At 44.4% G+C, this 16238-nt stretch overlaps 1 protein-coding gene across 2 annotated transcripts in view; it reads left to right on the top strand.

Annotated features, from left to right (window-relative positions):
- The first annotated feature begins 384 nt into the window (after positions 1-384).
- The window catches only part of LRRC3B (leucine rich repeat containing 3B), an 89247-nt gene continuing 73393 nt past the window's right edge, over positions 385-16238 (top strand). Inside the window, exon 1 of one of the 2 annotated variants that reach the window (XM_012786319.2) lies at positions 385-1100. The gene's annotated coding sequence lies outside the window, so the exon portion shown is untranslated. The other variant, XM_012786325.3, reaches the window with a different exon arrangement.

Raw genomic sequence — 16238 nt, forward strand, 5'->3', positions numbered from 1 at the left:
AGTCATCCCTGGAAGGGGGGGAGAAAATTGAATTGCAACACGTTCTGTCTTGAGAAGCTGGTCTGACTGAGGGTCCAAATCAGGGGCCACAACTCGAACCCAAAACTTTGGGCTTCAAAAAATGCTGGGAAACGCATTTTGAGATCTGACAATGGAGCCTTGTGGGTGAGGGGAGGATGTCTCACCTTACCCATCCTCCCCCACAATGGACTAGGACAGGACCTGGCACCCAGTAGGCAATCATTTGTAGAACAGACTGTGAGGATCCGCTTTTTCCCTATTGAGGGCAACCAACCCTTCGCCACGTTTTGCTTTTTTCCACCAGCTTGATTCAGCTTGGATCTCAGTAGTTAGAAAAACAGGAAAAAGAATGGGGCCATAGCTTCCTGCAAGTGGAGCTGTGCTGGGGGGTGCGAAGAAGGAAGGCGAGAGCAGCGGAGGGAGCTAATACTCCTACCTCAGCTTATCTCCTCCCGCAGCAAACGCTCAGCCCCCGCCTCCTCTCTCCATTCCGGACCCCGCAACCTGGAGGAGAGAGAGCAGCGCTGGCGAGGCGCTGGCTGAAGGCTCAGACTGTCACGTTAATTCCCTGCTGTTTTTCTAGTCCCCAGCCGCCTCGCCCCTCCTCCCTCATCCCCAGCCCGGGTTTGGAGGCGATTCCCCTCTAGTGACTGAGCCGATTGCATCTGGGCGAGTCGCTCTTTTCCTCCCTCGCGTCTTTGTCTCCTCCGCCTGCCAGGCTTCAGCGCCGGGAGCAGGGTCTGCAGCGGCCGCCGCAGCAAAGAGAGCCAAGTCGTGCCCCGCACGGCCGCCGGTGGCCTCACCCTCGCTCGGTGCCGGCGCCCGAAGACGCCAGCCGCGCCACGCACCGCCTGCGTCCCGCGCCCCAGCCGCGGCGCACCGACGCCGCCGCCGCCGTCGCTGGGGAGCCGAGCCCTCCCGGCCGGCCAGGTCCCAGGTGGGCAGCCCGGCTTGCAGCCGGTAGGAGGTGGCGGCCTCTGCAGCCCTGGCAGCGCGCACACCCCGAGGCATACGCACCCAACGCCTCCACCCTGCGCCACGAGGATGGAGCAGCCACCCCTGTCCGGGACTGGCGCAAGGTAAGGTGCAGCCGCCTGTTGCTTTTCGCAGAGCGCAGGATCGTCCCTCTGCCCGGGTGCCTAGGCCATCCCTCCGGGAACAAGTAGAGGAGAACTATTATTCTAATTCTGAGCCACGTCTGTCTAAACCTCCAGATCCTCTTTGCGCAGACCCTTGGAGAGACCCCGCCTGGCGAGACAGAACCGACCCTCTTTGCTCCCGCTCAGCCGGCTGCTAGGAGATAGTCTGCAAACTTTTGTGACCCCTTCCCTGCGCGATGCTTTCACCCCGTGCCATGCAAGTTGCACGTTTATTTTTTGCGTGCGCCCTTCCCCCAGCCCCCCTTGCCATATGCATTTGCCCATTTCTCTCTGTGTGTTCTTGCCAGTCGAGTTTTCACTCCCGCAGCTCCCGCTCCAGAGGCGAAGGTTTGGAACTCAGCAGTGTTTCTCCTGCCTATAGAAGCTGGGTAGGAATAGAGAAGGTGAAATAGGAGAAGTGGGACGTGGGGGAAGGCTATGGCTACCCCTGGGGTTTTGTCCAGCGCAGTTGGAGTCTGTCCACCCTTGCGCACGCCACCCCCAACTCTGTAATGAAACCCTTGGAGTGGTTTGCGGCTGTGCGCCGTGGGGAACTGCAAGTGCAGATCTGGGTGGGTGAAGTAAGTGGTTCAGGGAGGGAAAGGTTGCTCCTAGGGGTGGGGAGGAAGCTGAGGATCGGGAGTAGATCTGCCTATGGTTGAGGGAGACGAAAGGCTCTGCTAATGTGGGCAAGTGGCCAACTCTGAGAGGCCATATGAGGAGGAGGAAAAGGGATTTCAGTCCGGAGGGCGCTGGCCCGGGTGTGTAAATACAGATGGGGGAGGGGCTGGGTACCTGGGTAGGCGCAGAGGCAATGGAGCCCGGGAATGCCCGGGCCCTGGGGGACTTGGGAAGGCAGACTTCTGGGTGCCTGGGACGGGGCGATCTCCCTTCCCGGGAGCAAACAAACCTCTCCAGAGAATCTGAATAAGGCATCTTGGGCGGTGACTGATGGTCAGATCATGGACCAAGGATGCTTTTCCTAGCTCTAAGAGGACCATAGTTTCCTGCCTTCTTTGGCACCCCATCGCTTCTACACCCCTTCACCTCCGCAGCCAGGTCGGTAGACCCACGCCCACCTTCCCCGCCAGGCGCTCGGGAGTCAAGGATGCTTCCACAGCCGCAGTGTGGGAACGGGACTCCTGGCCCCCAGAAGGAGACGCGTGTGCAGGGTAGGGGGGAGTCCCCAGCGCCTGGCAAGTAGGTAGGGGTCCGAACCATTTGGAGGAGGGTGCAGGGGCGGAGGCTGCAGTGGGGAGCCACTTCCCCCCTCACCCTCCCCTCCACAAATCGCACCTGGGCGGAGCGAGGGAGAGGGGGAGCCCTATGCTGCGCTGGGAGGCTCGGGAGCGCAGAGCTGGAGGGTGTGCGGGGAAAGGGAAACGAGGAGCGAGAGAGGGCGTGGGCATCAGGTGAGGGGACACCCAGCTCCCAGACCCAGGACCCCCAGAAGAGGTGGGTCTGTCCACCTTGCAGTCCCCAGGTAGATCCTTCTGGTTGTTCCAGATGCTTTGGCAGATATGGGAAGGCGAGGCTCTTTCTCCGCATCCCAGCAATCTGTAGTGCAAGACCATTTGCAGGAGGGGGCCTAGTCTGCTGTTGCAAAGAAGGAGCCCCCTCCTTCCCCCTTAAGCTCCAAGTCCCTTTTGTCCTCGTGAGGAACACACTGGACTGCAAAGGCCAGGAAGCACCTGACTTAACCCTTCTTTCCCTGGCGAAGGCGTACACCCCTTTGGCTACTAGTTTGTCTTTGGTTCCTACTAGCCCAATACGGGAAGCATTTTGAGATTGCATGGGTGTGGAGCCCAGACAACCTTCCAGTCCATCCTTTCAGACTTCCCACATGTAGGCTTTTAGGGGCAGAACAGCCTTTTCTGCAGGTGGCCTGTGGACGACTCCTACTCTTCTATACCAGCTGAGAGAAAAGGGTTAAATTAGAGGAAAGCAGAGTTCAGGGCAGTCCTCTACCCTGGTTTTTTTTGGTTGTTGTTTGTTTTTATTTTGGCCTATTGACCTGGCCAGACCTGTGGAGACTTCAACTCTCCAGGGCCCCCAGGGGAGGAATCCCCAAGTCAGTCACTCTGATTCCCGATTCCCGGGCACCTCTGGAGCAGGGAGCTCCCAGCCTCTTCCTCTGCCTTGCGGTGGCAAACTCCAGAGCCCCAAGGAGCAGATCGGGGATTCCCTTCGCGCAGGCTCCTGGTGCAGCTCCTGAGCACAAAGGCCACACCTACAGGCCAGGCCTCCCTGGTAATAGAGCGCTGGCTTCTTCGGAATTACCTGGAAACATGAGGTAGGATCCTGCACTCCGCAAGATTTAGCTTCTGACCCTTGGGGGGGGGCATTTCTTTCTGGATGCTTATCATCTGGGTTTAAGCTCTGGCCACTTCTTTTTGCATGTAGAAACAGGTTAGAGCATGCCCTTTGGGAACTTGAGGGAAGACTGCAAATCCACACCAAGGTGGTTGTTTCAGGATGCTGAACTATTCTGGGGAGACAAGTAGTAACAGTAATAATCGGTGCTGGCTAGCATTTACTGAGTTCTTAATTAGCATGTGCCAGGCACTATCATAGATATTTTATGGGCTTGTGCTAGTTTTAACCTGCACAATAACCCTGAAAGATAGGTTGTGCAGATAGACAAAGTTATTTTTCCCATTTTAGAGGTAGGGAAACCAGGCCAGGGAGAAATGTATTTGCTCATTGTCATCTAACCAGTAAATGGTGGGGCCGGTTCACCTGGTGGGTAGAGAACACTGGGAGTGTCCTATACTCCCAGCCTTATCTAGTGCTAAAACAACTTAGTTCCAAAGGAAGCATGGGGAATCCCCTAACCCTTTACTCTAGATCCAAGGGGCATACAATACGTGCCAGTCCCTAAGCCCCCATGGCTAGAATACTAGGGAGACTGATGTTACATATCACCTGCCTCAGGGTCTGTTGGGTTACACCTTGGTATGGTAGAATGCTAGTACTGGAAGCCAATTTAGAGAGGTGGCTACTGGTATTAGACTTCTCTTCTGAGCCTTTAGGTAGATATTTCATTTTCAAAGAGAAGAGGAATGGAAAAGAGAGCTCCAAATGTGAAGAGAGGTTTGCCCTGTGGTCGAAAACCAGAGGCAGTTTCAGATAGCAACTGTATTCTGCAAATGAGTGCCTCTCTGGGGATTAAATCACAGAATGTTAAAGCCAAAAGGGATTTCATCCCAGATATCATCCCTCCCAATCCAGACTCGGGGAGGAGGTTAAGAGCTGAGCTCAAGGCCATTCAGTGTGAATGTAACATAATCAATGCTAGAACCACTGTCTTTTTACCCTTGATCAAATAAACTACATTTATATGTAAATAAGTTATGTTCACTGCTGCTGTTTTTCAGCATCTTAAAACTGATTAGGAAAAAGACATTTTTATTAAAGAGATCATTTTGCTTATTTTTCATACATGTTTCTCAATCAGCATAACCAGAAAAAGCCTGTATCATGTAATGAATAAGCCACCAAAAAAATGTGCCTCTTTTTGCAAGAAAATTTTCAGTGGAATATTCATAAGCCTTCAAGTCAACAAAAATTAACTATGCAAACCCTGTGGATGATTCTAAATAAGAGTAAATGGATTCCCAGGCATTCTAGCAAAGACCTCTGTCGGGTGGAGTAGCTCTGTCCTGTCCTACTCTCAAGTATTTGTGAAAATAAGAAGTAATTTTTCCCATCTTCCCAAAAGAATTTTCCCAAAAGAGGGAAAAATTCTTTTAGAATACAATGAAATGAATTGCTATGATTTCTCCTGATTTTTTTACTTTGGGTTAAACTTTAAGCTGTTGTAAATCTGAGACCAAACAATATATTTCTAGTGGATATATGCTTGGAGTTGAGAAAGAAAAGACAGTCCTTTGCCACTTCCTCACCTAATGAGTCCCTTCAACAAAGGGGACTTTCTCCAGTCACTTTGGGATTTCACATCCCTTTAAGTATTCTTGTGGAACAGAAGTCTGGTTTCTAACACCTAGCTATAGTAACAGGATGTTCTCCTCTTGGAGACAAACCAAGGAAAAATCAGCTGGAGTAAATGGTCATGGTGAGGGTAGCCTGTTTCTCAGAATCACATCTAGGGGTAAGAGTTACAGGTAGGTGGTGGAAACCTGGTGCCTTTTGTGTCACCTGGAACAGGATTTCCATCTCTAACACTGTGACACACCAAGACCAAGGCCCTGGGGTAGTGACTGCGGTGGAAGAAGAAGAAATGAGAGGGAGGCCGCAGTGTAGTTAGAGGAGGCATGGGGTGGGGGAAGATGGACATAATGCTTGGCTGTGAGGGGCCCTGGTGTGACAGAACGTGCACAGAGATACAGCATGCACTAAGAGGTATTCCCCTGCCTCTTTCCTTTCCTACTCTCTGCATCAGTCTGCCATCTGTGTTAGGCCAACTGATCTGAATCCCAGAGCCCCCAGTTACCTCAAGGGGTGAAGCATTCACTTCTTTCTAGAGAATTTATTAAAAATGAATATTATTTTTATGCAAGTAGGAAACAATTGTACAGCTGCCCCACTCTTCAGGGAGAGCCATTCAAAAATCAGATCATCCCAGAAGGGTAACTTTCTGAAGGTGGGGATACCAGTTTAGTTGGATTATAGCAGCATTAAAGGGAAAAGATATAACATTGAAATCAGATTTGACAAAATTCAAAAGAAGTGGTCTCTGTTCTAGGAACCACAGGAAGGAGAATCTGTTGGAACCTGGGCAGACTTCCAGATTTCCAACTCCTAGCTTTTTCAGGGAAGGTAGGGGAGTTAGCTATATCCTAATCTTCTTTATGTGGTCCAACCCCTGCTCTACTTATTTTACTGTGGCTGTTGTGTGGTGAAGTATCAGAAGTCACATGTGACACTTTTCTGGGACAATTGCTTGGGTGTGCATTTATCTTAAATCATTTAAATATGAATTTGTATTCATTTAGAATAAAAAATGCTGTTAACATGCTTTGAGGCAAAGGATAAGAAAAAAATAAAAACTTTTTATTCAGATCACAATGAATAAATACGTTTATGCATATTTGAGTTAACATTCTCATTTTTTGTTAGATATTTAAAAATAAAGAATAATTATCCAGAGCATCTGAGCTTGACCTATTTTTAATAACAAGAGAAGCCAAACCATAAGGTTCTGTAGAAAGAGTTTAAGAAGATACTGGAAACAACAAAAAAGACCAAAGTAGAACCTGAGAAGCTTTACTGTAATGGATTTTATTTTGAATAAATATATAATAGTTTAATCTATATTTAGATTTGAATAACTCATAAGATTAATAAATTTAGTATTCATTTATCTGCAGATTGTGACTTTGGTGAGCTCTGTTTGATAAAGTGTTTGGAGTCATGATGGATGCTCTTATACCTGAGATACTAGTATATATCTACACATACTTTATAAAAATGTAATGAATTAATACATCTCAACAAAACATATGAAATAGCTATTTCATATGAGAACGAAATCTGGAATCTTCTTGACAGCTGATAGGCTTGGAACACGCTATTTCTGCAAAGGAGTTAAATTAATAGTAAGGGCCATATAATTCCTTTAAAATAAATAAATGTATAAATACTGAAGAAAAAAAACATTCCCCAAAAAACAGATTTTATTCTTTAAGAGGATAAATGGACAGATTAGTAAAGGTTATGAAATGTATGGTTTCATATTATCCTAAGCTCTCTAAGCTATGTTTTATGTTAATACTTGTCCAGTGCAAATGTCACTACATTTTCAGGCAGTTTTTAAGAAATGTTTTAAGTGCCTTTTATTAGAAATAAAGTGGAAAAAATATTAAAAATGTGTGAAGCTATTCTAATGTTTGGGGGGGGAAGACAGTGCTTTACTCTGTCATGCATGCTAGAGTACAGTGGTTCAACCTTAGCTCACTGCAACCTCTTGGGCACAAGCAATCCTCCCTTTTTCTTCCTTATTTCCTTCCTTCCTTCCTTTCCTTTATTCTTTTCTTCCTCCCTCCCTCCCTTCCTTCCTCCTTTCCTCTTTTCTTCCTTCTTTCTGTCTCTCCTTCCCTCCCTCCCTCCCTCCCTCCCTCCCTCCCTCCCTCCCTCCCTCCCTCCCTCCCTTCCTTCCTTCCTTCCTTCCTTCCTTCCTTCCTTCCTTCCTTCCTTCCTTCCTTCCTTCCATTTTTAGGTCATTGCTGGAATAGGTATTCAGTACCTTACTGGGAGAGACTGCTATTTCAAGACAAATATGCCCCCTGGTGAGGGCAGAGCTATGGCACAGTGCACTTGTATGTTTGTCTGAAGCTAAAGCACAAAGGTCATGAGGTCGCACTGGCTTTCCCCCAGTCTCTTACCCTCAGCTCTGATTTGGAGAAGCAATCATTGTACGCCCTGGGCCTGCTCCCCTGTTAGCAGTGACTAAGCAGTATGCTTTCCTTATGCTTCACTGGGAATTTTTGCACTGAAAAAAGTCCTGGTCTAACCTGCTGAGCTTCCTTAGATGTCCGGCCATGAGGGATTATCAAACAGAATACTCACCACCCTGTTCACAAATATTAATATATTTAAACTCAGACTTTCAAAGCTTTAGTCCTCCTGCAATGGAGTGTTGTGTAGTCATTTATTGGGGTGACCAGTTTGTTTTTTAAATTGCATTTCAGAAAGACTTTCTGGTAATTAAATGAATATCATTCCCAAAAGGAAGGTTTAGTGCAGACTGTCCTGTGAAGAAGGGATGGTATATGGCCAGCCAGGACAGCAGGGCCAACTGAGGGTGAGGGTGACAGAAAAGCAGCAGGGAAGGGTGGGGGTAGGAGAGAAAGGGGAGTAAGGAAAGCATGGCCACAGGGAAAACAAACCACCTAAAAAAGGAAGAGAACCCAGCAATTAGCACAGGAACACTGAGATATCTGATAGTAAACCTAAACCAGAGGATAAGAGAAAATAGGTGTAAGAATAAGAGAAGGCAAAGAAAGAGAATGGAATTAACAAAGACCAGAAGAAGAAGATGTGTATGAGGAAAAAGAATATTCTAAATAATTCCTAATAGTCTAGATCAACTCAAAGCCAGGCTAGCTTCTCAGCCAGAGGGCATGGTCTCTTGCTCACATCCCAGAACACCTCATTAACGAGGTTTCTCAATCACCAGGCCAAGGGATTTTTCTCTTATTTATGCCATGATGATTGGCAATCTGACAAAGCCTAGGGGCCCCAGAACAATGTGTTTAAATGCATTCAATGTATTAAAATGCAATATATAAGATTATAACACAAACCAATCTTATGGAAATACCTTTCTGTCTTATAAAACAACCCACTGTTCCTTACGAATGTATGTGCTCCTTACATAATGCATGTATAACAGGATCTAGTGGTGGAACTTAACGATTACCATCTTTTCGAAGTAGGGGTAAGCACAAATGCTATATGAGATAACTGTAGCAATTGTACTGTGATATGAAAATACCTGATTTACATTGATGATAAAATCACTGCTAATGCTACTACATCTGAGGCTAGTAGTCTGCATTCATAATGGAATGAAGAGCCACAATGCTATTGAAGGTTAATGGACAGGTTGACTTTTAGTTTTCATTCGAGTTCATAAATCCCTTAAATTCTAGTGGCAGATGCCTTGGAAGTCTATGAGCCCAAGAATTCTGGATGAAAGTGACCATATAATTTATCACCTAGCACTGGGATACTTTAAAGAATCTTAGTTGTTTCTCCCATATAGTAGACATACACTGGATGGGTCTGGAAAAATTGTAATATGGGGTCTTTATAGTTGTTTCACCTCTCTGGGTTCTTCCCCACCAGACCAGTGTTCACTAATATGGCTCAGGGAATTGGCTTCATCTGCCCTATTCGTAGAGATCAAGGCTGTGGTGGATACTGATGGGCACTGAGAAGTAGAGAAGACCTTTAGCTCAAAAAAGGTTCCATTTCAGGGCCATAGCCAGGCTGTAAGATGCCTTTGCAAGAACTGAAAAATGGGCTTCCTTGGAGCAGCAATAGCCCTCTGGATCCTGGCTGGCTGAACACCGGCTTGCAATTTAGTTCCCAATGTCCCCCTTGGCTAGGTTTCCTGGGGCATTGGCCAGTATCACTTATAGTGAGGGTGAATTATCAGACGGCATTGCATTTCAGCCAACAGTTTCCACTTCCCCTCCAAAAATATGTTTTTTAATCAGAACTGCCACAGTGGTTTTTAAAAGTTCACTTCCTTTCTCTGCCCAGTTCCCAGTTATCAGGAAATGGCCTTACCATAGGCAGGTAGATGGGGACCCATGGGAAAGGGTTGGGATATGAAGAATTCTTAAACTTGAAAATACAGCCTTAAGTGATGAAGAGGGTACTGTGGTCCTGGAGTGTTTCCTAAAGAGATGGCTCTTGTTGTCCGGCATTGGGGGAAGATGATAGAATGTTCTGCTCCTGGAGATCAACGTGTTTTTTTCTGTTCTAATTAGTGAAATGGAATCTGCTTAGTAGAAAAAAAAACTCTTCTAAGAAAGCGTTTGATTTTGCAGGAGTAGGCAACATCTCAGGAAACACCTGCTTTATGTGCATGTAGACTATTTAAGTGGGACCCTGGCAACCTGGTTCTAGTTCCAGCTTTAGCTGTAACCAGCTTTGTGGCATGGAGCTGGCTACATTGACTGTCCTGAGCTCTCTCTACCTCCCGAGAAAGAGGATGATTGGAAACTAAATGGTCTTTAAAGCTCTTTCCAGCTCTATAGTTTATAGTGTCAAAGATGTGTCTGACACTGTTTTATTTATACTCCATATGGTAGCTTCTCTGTTTGAGTTGATGGAGACTCCTTTCTTTGCATAGGCCTTCCAGCCCTTACACGCTACAGATCCAACAATGAAAGATGACACACTATAATCCTGAGGGTTTGTGACACCGGAAACACTTCTGGGAGCCTAGAATAAAGCGATGGGAATGGTAGGGTGGGAGCTACGGAAAGAAGACTAGCTGATTGACAAAGGGACAAGTTAAGAAAGAAGTGAAACAATTGATAACTTTCCTTGCAGCAATAATTGTCACTCAGGCAAGATACAGGAAAGATGAAGGGAGGTTCCCAAAATTTTGTCTGTGTGCCCATTTGTGTCCAACTCTTTGTAACCACATGGTCATATCACTCTCTGCTAAAAAAAAAAAACCTTTAAATGACTCCCGATTACATACAGGAGGATTGCATCCTTAGTATGGTTTAATAGGTCCTTTATCACCTGGCTGCTACCTGTCTCTTCATCTGTCATTTTCCTTGGCATACCCTATGTCCTGGTGTGTTAGAACTGCGGTGCGTTAGAACTGGCCTGTACTGACAGTCGTCCACATTTTCTCTCTCCAACTCTGTGTTCAGTGATGTCGTGTTGGTAGCTTGAAATCCAGCTGTGGTAGGAGAATTTACACCATGGACAGCACGAAGCAGGCCTTTCCCCCCTAAAAGCTGGTTAATTTACCAGCACACACCACAGCCCCTGCCTCATAAAAAGACTTGCAGTTCCTACAAGAGAAAGTGCTTTTTCACATCTGTTTCCATTTGCCATTTTCTATTCCTGATAATTCATTTGTTCTTACTTCCCTACTTCTCACTTTCCCTTCTTTTCTCTCTCTCCCTTTCTTCTTTCTAACTGTTCATCCACCTACCTACCCACCCATTCACCCAGAGGTAGCCAGACCAACTTCTAATTCCTCTTCTGCCATTCAATAGCTGAGTGAGTTAACTGTGGGGAAGTTTCCTAACCTTTAATATGCCTCAGTTTTCTTTATGTGAAATGGGTATAATAATAGGTAGTTGTGAAGCTTATATGACTTAACATGTACAAAGTACTTGTAACAATGTCTGGCACATGATAAGCAATGACCATTTAAATTATCCCTGTTAGTATTGAGCAAATCATTACTGATTGCTTACTGTGTGTCCAGCACTGATTATGCATATATGAAAACATGTTCAATAAAACAAGAATGAGAAAATATTCAAGAGCCCTGAACAAAGCCTGGTTAATTATTCCAAAGATAACAGAATTAAATTCATGGGACAAGGGACATTTGAACTGAATTCTGAGAAGTGATTGGATATATACCCACCAAAATGACAAGACAGGGGGATCCCAGGAGGAGGAAATCACATGAGCACGGGTTCAGGAGAAGGAACAGAATGAAGGTCATGTTAGGGTTTGGGGTAGCTGAGTCTGAGATCACAAAGGAAGTCTTTGATCAGCTAGGGTTATGGCAAGATCCTCCAGGAAGTGAACTGCAGTCCCCTTCTTGTCCTGTTTTTCTGTTGTATGCCCCAGTACAGGTCTGAGCTTTGGATTATCCAAAAAGATGTCAGAAATCCAGATGTTCATGTGAAAGCTGCTGATGTTTAGTAGAACTAATTTAATTAAAACATGGTAGAACTAATTAAAAACAAAATAAAACAAAAACTGAAGCAAAACACATCTGCAGGCTATATTCAGCCTACTGCAGAAAAATGGAGCTCTGGGTTCCAGAGCTTGTTTAAAAATGATGTGCAATTGAAATTCCTGATTTTGAACATGATTCTGCCATTAGCTGTGTGACCATAGATGGCAAGTACCTTCAGTTCTCTGAGCCTCAGTTTTCTGCCTTACGGCTATCATATTTATTGCCTTTCATGTCTTGCTGCAAGGAGCATTTTGGATAATGGAGACAAAAACTCTCGCAAAGAACTAGGCAAGTGTTAGAATCATTCTGAGGCCCTAGCAGAGCATTATACTCAGTACAGACACAAGCATGGTTTAAGTTACCCAAAGATACCTGAATGTCCTCACCTGCCTTGTTAATTTTAACAATAGATGGGGGAAGAAAAAGGTAGGTGTATTTTTCACCTTCATTCTGTTAAAAACATCACAAGTAGCTTGACATTCCCATTTGAAAGTCTGTATGTCAAAGATCCCACTAAGAGTTATTGATTGATTCTGCATGGATTCAGGATGACAGAAAAGGTGCACTCTATGTCTATGTGGTTTGTGTCAATTGTTTCTTTGAGACGGGGGGAGGATTCTCTGAAGAGAATTCAGCTGCACTAGTTGTTAGTCAGGGTTATGTCAAAACCTGCACTTGCATTTGTAATTTTCTATAATTTTCTGTCTTTTGATCCCTTTCCATTCCACACTGGCTTTGATCATACAGGCTTTTAAGGAAATGATCAAACTCTAGAAAAGTCAAATTATTTCTGGTTGACAGGCTGAGCTGGCTGGATGTTGGCTTTGACACTGCTGAGAGTTGGCTATATACTAGCCTGCTTCATTGGGCCTGGTTAAAAGCTCTCTGTAATAATAGCTTGGTGAAATCTTCAGGCTTATTAGAACACATTGAATGTTGGTGTTGTCTGATTTGCGTTACCTTTATTTGTTTTGTTGTATTGCCTGATTAAACTTGATCACAAGAAGCTTCAAAGAGGCAGGCAGGCCTGGAAGTAAGGGTACCTGACTTACAAAAACACATCTGTTATGGATTTGGGCTCTACTGCAGAGATTGCACCACCTCTGCCTGTTTCAGGAGCTGACCTGAGCCTCAGAGTCTGTCTCACTCTCGCCCATGCCTCAAGCCACCTGGGCCTTCAGAACTGAGGGGTCTGATACCTCTGTAGCTCCCATTCACTGCTGGTATGGAGAGCCCTGTCCCCATAACCACTGCAAGAGACCTGGAGGAGCTGAGGCCCCATTCTTCTGTGGTGGATTTGAACTAACATTATAGGTGTAATAGCATATTTGCTGTTAAGGAAGTATCAAAGCCCTAATCCCCAATGTCATGGTACCTGGAGACCGGGCCTTTGGGAAGTAATTAGATTCAGATAAAGTCAAGAAGGTGGAGCCCTCATGATAGGATTAACATCCTTATAAGAAGAGACACCAGAGAGCCTCCTTCCTCTCTGTCTACCCGCTTGCACCAAGGAAAGGCCACACGAGGACACAGTGAGAGGGCGGCCATCTGCAACACAAGGAACGAGCCCACACCAGACACCAACCCTGCTGGCATCTTCTCCAGAACTGCGAGAAGTAAATTCCTGTTGTTTAAGCCACTCGGTCTATGGTAATTTGTTATGGCCGCCTAGCTAACTAGGAACAAGTTACTATAGGGTTAGCCTGGCCACCTAGTCACCTTGTGATTTTGGGATCAAAATGTGCCTACTTTTTTGTATCTGCTGTATACTACCAGCCTGGCACATAATAGCACTCAGTAACTACCTGTTGAATGAATGAACAGATATGCTAATGAATAGAGTGACAAATATACAGTTTATAAATAAACATTTGGAGAACAATTTATTCTAGTTTTGGGAACTTCCTGAAATCATGGAATCACGATTTGAGATGAAGGAAAAATAAATTGTTTTAGGGTGTACACACACACACACACACACACACACACCAAGATATTAACAGCCTCTACTTTTTTTACTAGCTCACCCCACGGAGACATAATGATAGTAAAATAAATACAGCCAGCATGCTCTGCTATTTACCCAGCATGCAAGCAAGTGACTGTTTCTAAGCATTTGCAATTGCATCAAGGGCTCCTAGAACTATTCTCAATAAAGAGATGCTGAGTTGGGCTGCTGACCTGCCAAAAACCTAATTAACTTGAGTTTAGTAAAATAATAAGTCTTTTTAAAAACAACAAAATCATAGGAAGGGACTTCTGAGGTCTTTTAAATTTAAAACTGCCAGTGGGCAGGCTGCCATAGAAGAATGTGATATTTCTGACAAAATGGTGGTTTTAGAATTCTTTCCTGTTGCTCTTAGAAATTCCCCAGACACTATAAAGAGTGTGCTCCATGGCTTTCCCATTTGAGAATGGAGAAGCTATTTCCTCAAGATGCTATTCATCTTTATTCATATCGGGATGCAGATGAGTTCCCAGTGTGTGGGTGTGGGATTTGAAGAGTTTGAAGTGCTTAGGTAACAGTTGGCATGCCGGTTGTGTAATGAAGAATATGTATTGACAATATTAAATTGTGGGCTGAATCTTGTTTTTGGTGTTTAAAGAAATAGAGCAAAATTTCTAAAAGCAACAGCGTTGTTTTTATGCCAGTGGCGTTTCTAAATGTTGGGACAACAGTGCTGAGAAATATGGGCCTCCAATATGCGGCACTTTCTTCTGCCCAGCCTGGGTTTACTGTGGAAACCCCATAGAGCTTTCTTTTTAAACGGTGGGTGCTGGGGGTTTCTAAATATGCATTCATGTTGCACTCAACTGATTGAGGGAAATAGCTTCGGTAATAACAGGTAAGAGCAATTCACTTTTCATATTGAAGGTGGAAGAGCTAACTGGTTTCCAGAAAACTTAATGACAATTTATTGAGTTACTTAGGAAGTTGCTGTTTACGTCTCAGATCCCTCAAAGTCACCATCAACTTTTAGGGCTTTCTCAGGTGAAATTGTGTGCCATTACTTTTATAAAATCATATTCCTTTCTCTACTTAGCCTTTTCTTTGTGCTGGCTGCTTTTTTCTCCTCCATTGTGAGGGAAGTGGGAAGTGTGAGCATGACTGTGCCCAGGGCTGGGTGACATTTGTGGATTCTGTGAATAGCAGGTGTCTCTCGCAATGCATGGATGTCCAGGGTCCTCCATTACTCACGGAATGCCTAGAACAGCTGTTTTTCCTGCCACGGGTCCCTTTAGTACTCTGGTGAAACCTATGTGCCCTTTCTCAGAATAATATTTTAAATATAAAGTATATAGGGTTACAAAGAGCAAAACAAATAATACAAAACACTGATTCTCACAGAACTTACAATATCATGCATCACTAATATCATTGCCCACTTTTTCATCAATAATAATTAAAAAATTACTTTAAATAACACACATATAATAGTTTGCTTAATCATCAGATGTGTTTGAACTTGCCTGGTCTAGACTTATAGCCCATATGTCTATCATATTTCAAAAAACAGCAGTAACTTATAAAGAATCAAAAATTCTCATTTGAGCTATCCAATTTTTCCAAACTAGAATAGCTAGTCTAAATTAATTATTTGCTTCCATACATTGATGAAGAACAAACAAGTGTAAATAGGGAAGACCATCAAGCATCATAGATGTCTGGGTCACTAGAGTGAAATGATGCATCTTCCACCTTTTGTGGCTGAATGCCTACCAAGTTAAGAGTTGGCCAATACTTGCCTCTATATATTATGAGGCAGGTGCTATGGTCAGGAAGAATTAACTATCACTATTTTAATGTTGTGACATTCAAAAGTAATATTTCAGGATTTGTGGAACAGTAACTGTATTGCCATGTGAAAAAAAAAATAGTTGTGAATTTTGTTGGTGGTGTCACAGGTACTGATAAGGGTAGTGTAGTCTGTTGCCTGTCCTTAAAATGGAAGAAAATTCTAGATTTCAACTGAATGTCAATGGGAAAAATAAAAAAAAGATCCTATATAGTTATGGATCCCCTGCATTCTAGCTGTGGGGCTTTGGACTGCAAGTTAAAAAATTCTGTCTTAAGGTGTGAAGCAACAACTGATAACATGCACTCTAACAACCAAAGCAGTTAGCAGACAGATGAGACCTATATATGGGAGTTTAAAAGAATGTCATTTTCTGTTTGTTAATTTATTTAACAAATATGCTAGAATTTAACCTCAAGATTATAGTTGAGTTCATAACTAGATTGTTTGGAGAGAGATGCTGTAAGCTTTATTCAAAATAGTGTTGGGTCTTCATTGAGATCCAGTGGTATACTGTTTTGGATATTCTCGTCAATGTTCATTCTTAAACTGTTTTGGGGTGGGTCTGATGTTTCGAAGTAAGCCTAAGTTATTTGAAGTATGGCTGCTAAATGGGGAGGGTGATTAGGTATGTAAAGAACAGGTTGGGACTTGAAAGTACCAAGGCTTTTCTTTGGAAGGGGCTCATCAGCTACCCTGGAAGGCTGCTTCATAGCAGTGAGAGGCAGGGTAGTGATGAGAGATTCAGGTTATTTAACACGCATGGGACTGCAGTTACAAAGCTACAGATCAGGAGATCCTGTTCTGATCTCAGAGAGCTTGCAGACATAGGAGGGAGGGACAGACCTATGGAAAACTGAGTTTATAAAG

Source organism: Microcebus murinus, chromosome 1 (genome assembly GCF_040939455.1).
Source record: "Microcebus murinus isolate Inina chromosome 1, M.murinus_Inina_mat1.0, whole genome shotgun sequence".
NCBI lineage: Eukaryota > Metazoa > Chordata > Mammalia > Primates > Cheirogaleidae > Microcebus > Microcebus murinus.